At 37.9% G+C, this 9,845-nt stretch overlaps 1 pseudogene; it reads left to right on the top strand.

Moving 5' to 3' along the window:
• Positions 1-6,718: 6,718 nt before the first annotated feature.
• LOC143396739 (large ribosomal subunit protein uL18 pseudogene) lies at positions 6,719-7,595 on the top strand (annotated as a pseudogene).
• The last annotated feature ends 2,250 nt before the right edge of the window (positions 7,596-9,845 follow it).

Here is a 9,845-nt window from a genome sequence, read left to right on the forward strand (position 1 = left end):
CATGTTCCTATCTAGACGCGGTGCATGATTTCTCTGCACCCAGTCAAGCAGTACTCAGTTCTTCAACCATAGGTCACCAGGCTTAGTCTTAAGTCCCTTTCTTTCTTGTATCTGTTCTTTAGACACAATGCCCTAATCTTTAGAGCCCATCTTATGAATATAAAGTAGAATCATGAAATGAGTAGGATATAGACAACTATTCAACTTAAGAGATACAAAAACTTGAGCTTTCTGAAGGGAAAGCATAGGTCACATGAGGTTACAGCCTGAGCAAAGCTCAAACAAATGAAGAGGTCTATGCATATAATTTTGCCCTTCTTTGGTTCTAGAAACTGAGGCAAAAGGAGACGACATGGAAAAGGATATTAAAATAATAATAATAAAAGGGATACTAAAATAATAATATAGTCCCAATGAGGATTAGAGAAGTCCAGGTGGGAGTGAAGATGATTTATATTTTTATATCCTTTCAGGAATAAAAGCCTTCCAATACACCCATCCCAAAGAGCTGTGTGTCCTAAAACATCAGTCGGTGATAAATTGTGGAAATGAAGCAAAGAGTGTGGCCACCAAATGGGGACCATCCAAAAGCCTTCAGTTTATTGCATCCACCCGTATCCCAACTTATTTTGCAGTTCATTTTGCAATTGAGGCCACAAAGAAGGCATTTTCCAGTTCTCTTTGAAAGGCCAGATTTATGGGTACCAGCCTTAGCAGAACTGGGAAAGCTTCTTTGATAGATAACACTGTGGGGTGGGGTGTCATAAAAGATTCTGGGAACCTAGAGGCTTATGAATATGGATACTGGAACAATTTTGTTGAATATACGGGGCCAAATCTAGTGCTTGAATATCTAAAAGACCTTAGTTTATCCTGTCAAGCTCTTAGCCTCTACAAGTAATATCTGTTTGCTTTTAACATGAAGGAAATAAATCAAGCCATTGTTCAAAATTTTAAGTGTGTGTACACTAGGCAGGCACAGTCCTGAGTTATGACTTTGAAGCTCTCTAACTGCAGCATTTGCAAACTCAGTTCAGCTTGTGGAAAACCATGGACATATTTTGGTTTGGCTCAGGGCTGTCTTTTCATATTCCAGGTCACTAAGTGCAAAGAGGAAAAAAATACTGTAAATATTTTTGAAGAACAGGTTTATTTTTCCCTTTTGCAAAATTTTTTGATATTATCCAAAGGATATAGTTTGTTCTAGACAAGACACTGATACCCCATCACTGGAAGATGCTCTTCACACTAATTTCAACTCTGTGATTCCCAAGGAAGTGAAAGATGGTTGCAGAGGGTTTCCACTCCCAACAACTTTTCAAGCATTAGAGTGTGTCTTCTCTTTCCTACTCTGTTGAGAGTCTGGTTACTCTGTGTGTACTCTGTCCATTTTCAGTCTTCCCTTTGTAAAATAACCCTCTAAGCTTCCCCCCCATTAGTGGACAAGGGGGTGTTCAGTTAGTTTCAGAGCTGGTTTGCTTTCATCTTGCCATGACTTACCTGACTTTCTGTTTCCACACCTTTTGATGATGCATACTAATACTTGTTTTTCTTATTCCCTATAGATGTAGTTAGAATGAGAGGAAATAATGTATGTGACAGCAATTTAAATAGCTACATTTGTAAAAATGGAAAATTAATACCATACATTTAGGGTTGCTAGGGCAGGAGTAAGGGCAGATTGGGTGGAGAGATCTTGAATTGGGTTATAGGAGGGTCATACTGCACTGAGATTGGGTCTCCTCTTTTATCATCACACACACACACACACACACACACACACACACACACACACACTTTCTATTCCACATCTGCAGCTGACATTCTAGAGGCTGGGTCTACCAAGTTTTTCCCTAAAACCAATTTTGACTTCTTATTGATATTGTATAATGGCAAGGGCCTCAGAAATGAGTACTTCTGAGGGGTTCAGATCAACTTCAAGCTTCTCCTCATCTAGAGATCCCTCAGAGAACAGGTTGGCCTGGGTCTGTTTTTCCCTCCACATGTTCCCACCTTGGGAAGCCTGGCAGACTGGTCAACTGGCAAAGAAGAGGCTTTTTTCCACATTGGTAACCCAGGTCCTACTTTATAATGGGATTTGAAAGGGGTTTTGGGGAGCCGTGCCCCAGAATATCTTGTTCAGCAGCTTGCTTTGCTGCCTTTATGGTTACTATTTAAGACTAATATCTTTTTGTTAACATGGGCCTCTCCAAATTTCAGTTAAAAAATTAAAACATCTCATTGGGAAAACTTCAGTAACTTGTTTGGGACAATATTGGGCAGGGAGTAAAGAGACTCAGAGAAACTAGAAGTAAAGCTGTGGATTCTTTAGACAAGATTTCTTTTGCTGCCATCGTTCTGTATCGGATTGATATGGTCTTTTTTTTTTTTTTTTTTCTACCAAAGCACTGTGAATATCTGCCTAACATGGACTCAAGGCTCTGGTGTGGCCTGGCCTATGGTGTGCTCTACAAATAGCATTTCATAAAGGAGTCTATATCTGATTCATCATAAACTTTTAATGAACTTTCCTCTGCCTTCTGTCCTCATGGTTCAATTAGCTGGGTTTGTACTGGATTATGTATTAGCTGATTCTGTAGCACCTGGTAACTCAGGCATTTGAATGATAAGGGAACAGAGTGAGCAAGGCCAAGTGACTGATCTCAGAATGCACAAGCAATGAGTTTATTGGCTTCCTAATTCTGCATTGGGATCTCTGAATGACAGACTAGACTAATAAAGATGCATGCTCAACAGTAGTGAATACAGTTAACTTTGAGGTGGATTTTTTTTAATTTTTAATTTTTAAATTTATTTTAATTAACATGTTATACATGATGGTAGAATGCATTTATGCACTTTGATATATTATACATAGATGGGATATAATTTCTCATTTTTCTGAGTATACATGTTGCAGAATCATATTGGTCATGTAGTCACATATGTACATACAGTAATAATGTCTGTTTTATTCTACTATCTTTCCTATCCCCACATTTCCTCCCCTCCCCTCCCATCACTTCCCTCTACCTAATCTAAGGTAATGCTATTCTTAAAGTGGATTTTGATGTCAAGCATTAAAATTCCTCCTTGGCCTTGCCTTCCAAGGCCTTCCCTCACTCTGCCTCTTTTGGCTCTGTCTTCCTGATGTATCTGTTGATACATACATGTGTATACATGTTGGTCAGCATATTTTACTCAAAGGCAGAGCTGAAGTCATTCTCCTTAAACTTGGGATGATTCATATCCCTGACACCTAATAAAATGAACGATAAAATTATCTCGACTATTGAATTCAACAAGCTGACATTTAGAAAGGGATAAAATATACTTTGTATTTATATTATGAAATGTAGCTTCAGGGTCAGAATGGAGGAAGATATGACTTACTAGCAGTTTATGTTAAAAGTGCCTGGAGGTTTTCACAGACCACTAGTGAGAACAATCACAAGAGAACCAAATGCAAGCTTAGACTCTCCATGGACGCAATGAGATTTGGGTCATGAAAAATCACAGCTAGTTGCACTCTGAGATGATCAGACAATGGGTTGTGCTTTAAATTGGGTCCTGTAGGATAGATACTGATAAACAGATGATATTCAGAAGAGGAGGCATGGGAGTAGGAAGGTGACCAAGCAACACGGCAATGGTGGAGGATTGAAAAGAATAGAAATGAGTCAGTAGAATAGACTCATTCTGTTTTGAGAGAGAATTAAGTTCAAAATGTTTAAATTAATTCAATGTAAGAAAACAAAAACATTATTTACAGACAGAACATAGAATTTGTAACATAGAATTTGTAAGAAAAAAAACTGAATGACCATCTGCTATGTTGGCCACATTGCATGGCACAGAGGAGGTATAAGTTAAATATTTATTAAATGCTACATACCTGCTAGGAATGCTAGTGGTTTTAAATAGTGTTATGCAAGATGTTGATCGATGATACCTTTTGAAAAGAACATTCTATTGCCAAATTATCTGGCAAAGCTGTGTAAATAAGACTCAAACAGATTCCTTTACTGATGGACCACACAGAGTGTTCAAGATCTATGTCTGCCCCTCCCTACCACCTTGCCCTCTCTGCTTCCCCTCCCCTCCACAAGGAGATACAGACAGACAATAGAATTTGAGGGTAGGACAACTTCTATCAGACCACTGAGTGGAACACTGTTCCTTAGAATACTTATTTGGAAAGCACTGACCTAAAATTTTTCTATCTTTTCTTCCAAATCCTAATTCTCCTTTATATTTTCAAAGAGATAAATGCAAATTGCCTGTGTGCTTCTACTGAACTGTGTAGTTCTGGTTCCATTTTCCTGGATAATGTGGCCATTCTGTAGAAGTGTGTTTACTAGTATAATGAATAGATAATCTCCTCTTTCTCACTCTATAATTTCTTTTTTTGGTATACTCTCATGCTTGAGGTCTAATTCACTTGTAGGAGTAAGTCATAGCACTCAGAACTTTCTTCAAATAATTTTATAATCCCAAATCATTATCCTTTAGGAACCTTTCCAAGCCTCCTTGTAATGAGGAAAATTCCCCCCCAAAGACTGTTTATAAACATCTATCTAAATGTATACAGATTATTTTTCTACTTTATTTGTGGTCAGAAGGAGTAGTCATTATCCTTAGATAAAAGGAGTAGAGAAAAATTTTGTGTATTGCTCTACCCAAAGTAAAGGAATCAGAGGGTTTCTAGGCAAACACCATAAAAATCTCCTGCACTAACTAAATAAGAAAAGAGCACAGTTCTTGAACAGTATTTTTCAAAGCTTAACCTCATGTTTTAACAACCCCAGATGACTCAGGTTTCTGGCTTTCTTGTTTGCTGGTTAGCTTTCAATAACTAAATTGAGAAAAACGAGAGGTGGAAAAATCCCCCAACAGGTCAACCAGTTCATTTACTTAAAAAAATTAGCATGTGAACCTCATAATGTAATCACTGCATATGTCAATGTACTTAAAGAGGGGTAGGGGAACTACATCTTCAAATCAGAGATTTTGAGTTCAATTCCAGCCCTAGGATGAATTTGACGCCTATCAAGAGAGGTTCCCAGGGGCTGGGGCTGGGGCTCAGTGGTAGAGCGCTTGCCTAGCATGTGAGAGGCACTGGGTTCAAGTCTCAGCACCACATACAAATAAATAAATAATTTAAAAAATTTAAAAAAAGAGCGAGGTTCCCATGTCTTACTTCTGCTTTCTATTACTCAAAATATATGGAGTCACAAATTGAGCAATTAAGCTATGACATATTCTGACAAAATTTGGAATGTGAAGCTAGCAAGGTGAGTAGAGAAAAGAAGAGGCAACTGCAAGACTGGAAAATGCTAGTATCAGGGTCTTTATACCCCCATGTTGACCAGTGTTAGGATATGGGCTGCTTCTGGAAAGGAAAGCAACTGCAGCAAAGTGACTCTCTTCAGCTAAGGACAGTTTAAGGAAAGGGACTGAGTCAGCTGAGAGCCATCAGCTTTTGGTCTCTGAGGGAAGGAGTATATTAGCCTTGGAGCAGGGATCTGGGCAGTGCGACACAATGTCCATTACAGTCTACCCTGGATTACCTTTATTCAAAATGTTCCAGAAACAGCTTCTCCGGGTTTCTGGTTGGTCTCTTCTCCTGGAATCTTTTTTTTGTGTGTGCGTGTGTGTGTGCTTGGGGATTTGAACCTAGGGCCTCATGCATGCCAGGCAAGCACATTATCATTGAGCCACATCCCCAGCTCTGAAAAAAAAATCCTAATGGAGAGGTTCTAGAGACACTTTCTGGATATTGTGGTTGAAATGTATTTTCCAGTGTTAGTGTAAAAATGATTTCCTCTTTCCTGGTTGTATAATTTCACCTTTGGTAGAGTCTCAAGTTGGAGGTCTACTTCATGCCTAGGGGATAGCCAGAACACTTGTGGAGGTCAGTGGGACCACTATAGCTCCTGCTGCTGCCTCTGGCTGCAGGGCCATTACCAATATATGTTGTTTCATTCTGAAACCTACCCATTCTGCACTTCCCTCCCTCTTAGCACATCTGGTGGCACTGGTGCCTAACTTGGTAAAAGAGATAGAGTCCCATTTCTGACTGTTGTGAGTTCCTGGTCACTATGCCCTTTTTAGATCATGGCTGATAGACTTGTTCATTTATTTTCATGATTGGGCTGAGAAGTATCGAGAGAGGCTCCAGTTGATTATCTCGGCTCCAAATGCATTTACCATGCTTATATGGTACTACAGAAGTGTTCTTCTGATGAACATGCTCAACTACTCTTGTTGGGAAGATGACCCCTTTATTTATCTGCTGTTTTCCTAGTGTGAAGGGCCTGAAGTTAGTGGGCAGCTTCTAGGGCTTAAATGAGAATTGTCCTATTTCCCATGGTGAATATGTTTCTTCTGTATGAACTGGTATATATATACCAACAGAATAGAATTGCAGAGATATAAAAATATAGATTATTCATGCGCACTAAAATGATGATAAGTGAATAATTTCTGCTTCTACACCTTAGTTCTCAGACCCACATATTCTAGCTTTCATTAGAGTTCTGTATTATGACAAGTTCTGTATTATGGCAACCTAGAATAGAAGTATTAAGATTGAAGAATTGAAGGAAAGGCTAGTAATGATTGGTAATTAAGGCACTCAAGAAATCAGAATAGCTTTTCTCCCTTTTAGCTGTGCTGGGCCAGCAGGTCTATATTGAGCCACAGACATGAGTCCCTATTCTGCAGAATGGAGTTTGTTGAAGTTGTCAAGAATAAGGCCTACTGAAAGAGATATCAAGTGAAATTTAGAAGAAGATGAGAGGAAAAAACTTATTACTATACTACAGACACTTGGTGATCCAGGGAAAAATAAGTATAAGATCAAAAACAGGATGACTGTTCTTGTAACTAACAGAAATATCATTTGTCAGATTACTTATGACCATATAAGAGGGGATATGGTAGCCTGCACAGCATAGGCACGTGAACTACCAAAATATAGTGTGAAAGTTGGCCTAACATTATGCTGTAGGATATTGTATTGGCCTGTTGCTGGCCTGCAGGCTTCTCAATAGGTTTGGCATGGACAAGATCTATGAAGGTCAAGTGGAGGTGACTGGTGACAAATACAATGTGGAAAGCATTGATGGTCAACATGGTACCTTCACCTGCTATTTGGATTCAGGCCTTCCCAGAACTACAACTGGCAATAAAGTGTTGGGTGCTAAGGGGCTAGTCTATCCCTCATAGTACCAAAAAATTCCCTGGGTATGATTCTGAAAACAAGGAGTTCAGTGCAGAAATACATCAGAAACAGGTCAGGGGTCAGAATGTTGCAGATGATATGCATTATCTAATGGAAGACGGTGAAGATGTTCACAAGAAACAATTCTCTCAGTACATAAAGAACAAAGTTACTCCAGACACAATGAAGGAGATTTACAAGAAAGCTCCTTCTACTATATGAGAGAATCCAGTCTATGAGAAGAAACCCAAGAGAAGTTAATAAGAAGAGGTGGAAACATTCCCAAATGTCCTTTCCATAGAAGAAAGATCAGGTGGCCTCAAAGAAGGTGAGCTTCCTCAGAGGTCAGGAATGGGCTGCTGTGAGCTAAACCAAACAGGTTTTTCTGTGAAGATTTTTCAGATAAAGACAATAAATAAACTTATTAAGCAAGAAAAAAAAAAAAGAAAGAAAAAGAAAAAAGAAAAAAAAGTCAGATAAAGCAATAGATTACTTAAAGTTTCCATTCATTAAAAAGTTAAGGGTAAGGATGAAAATGATGCTCAAGAATGCTACTGCCACTGCTACCAAATAAGAATTTAGGTTAAGCTTCATTCTCATGTGGATTACTTTGGCTGCAAGAATTCCAAATCCAGTTGAATATAAAACTAAGTCATGAATTTCCTTAAACCAAAATACACTTTCCTGGCCCAGTCTTTTACGAAAACAGATACTTGGTCAGCATAGTTAGACATGGCCCAGTAGTGGAGAGAGGGAGAGTAGAGTGGGTACAAATTGGCCCATGCTGTGGGTTCTGGTTGACTCTAAGTCTAGCTGTCAGCTCTTCATAGTCAATGATAATTGCTCAGGGTATAACTAGAAATCCCCAAAGAGAGATTTCTTGTATTTCTAAATATTCAGAGATATAATAGTGGTACATTATGATAGAAAGCGACAATAGAAATAGCTAACATTTATTGAGCGCTTACTCTGTGCCAGACAGTGTTTCATGCATTTACATGTATTAATTTATTTAATATTGGCAACAACTATGAATAAGGTACTAGAATAATATTATTTTGTAGATTAAAAAACATAAGAAAACTAAGGCCTATAATAGAAGGAAAAGTAGGCCCAAATCTTCATCATGTCAGATTAGGCCCTGACTTCCTAAACAAGACTCTTAAAGTGCAAGAAATAAAATCAAGAATCAATAAATGGGATGGATTCAAACTAAAAAGTTTCTTCTAAGCAGAAGAAATAATCAGTGATGTGAAAAAAAGATCCTGAATAGTGGAAGAATATCTTTACCACATGCACATCAGATAGAGCACTAATCTCTAGGTTATATAAAGAACTCAAAAAATTTAACTCCAAAAAACAAAAAACAAAAACAAAAATCCCAATCAATAAATGGCTAAGGAACAGAATAGACACTTCTCAGAAGAAGATATATAAGTGATCAACAAATATTTGAAAAAGTGTTCAACACCTTTAGTAATTAGAGAATTTCAAATCAAACTACTCTAAGATTTAATCTTACTCCAGTCAGAATGGCAGTTATCAAGAATACAAGCAATGATAAGTGTTGGCGAGGATATGGAGAAAAAGGTACACTCATACATTGCTAGTGGCACCACAAATTGGTACAACCAATCTAGAAAGCAGTATGGAGACTCTTTAGAAAACTTGGGATGGAACCACTATTTTATCAAACTATCCCACTCTTCAGTCTTTACCCAAAGGACTTAAAATCAGTTATACTATAGTGATGCAGCCACATCAATGTCTATAGCAGCTCAATTCACAATAGCTTTAAACTATAGAAGCAATCTAGATGCCCTTCAAAAGATGAATGGACAAAGAAACTGTGGTATATATACACAATGGAATATTACTTAGCATTAAAAGAGAATAAAATTATGGCATTTGCAGATAAATGGAGGGAGTTGCAGAATATCACGTTAAGCGAAGTAAGCTAATCCCCCCCAAACTAAAAGCTGAATGTTTTCTCTTATTAGTGGATGCTGATCCATTATGAAGGAGGGGGGGCATTGGAAGAATAGAGGAACTTTGGATTGGGCAAAGAGGAGGGTGGGGAAGGGAGAGGGCAGGAAAGATGGTGGAATGAGACTGGCATCATTACCCTAGGTACATGTATGATTGCACAAATGGTACAACTCTATATTGTGTACAACCAGAGAATTGAAATGTTGTGCTTCATTTGTGTACAATGAATTGAAATGCATTCTGCTGTCATGTATAATAAAGTAAAACAAGTTTAAAAAAAAAGAAAACTAAGGCCCAGTGAAATTTATTAGCATGCCCTAATTGACACAGTTCTAAGTAGTAAATCTTGGGTTAAAAACTACTTCCAAAAGCTTTATTCTCAAATTCTTTCCTAAGAAGCTAAATTGCTTTTATGGATAGTAGTATAGTACTGTGTTTAAACACTCTATGGTTTTTCAGGGTGAAGTACTCCAGGAAAAGCCTTACCAACATGGTGAAAGGGTTAGAAAAAAAAGATTTATGACTTGTCATTTCATGTGTTTTCATTCTGAAAAACCAGGATATAGAAAATAAAATCACAGTACTGACAAAAGAGACAGAAAAATTTTGACTGAGGTGGCAACTGCATTAA

The sequence above is a fragment of the Callospermophilus lateralis genome, chromosome 4 (assembly GCF_048772815.1).
Source record: "Callospermophilus lateralis isolate mCalLat2 chromosome 4, mCalLat2.hap1, whole genome shotgun sequence".
NCBI classification, from domain to species: Eukaryota; Metazoa; Chordata; class Mammalia; order Rodentia; family Sciuridae; genus Callospermophilus; species Callospermophilus lateralis.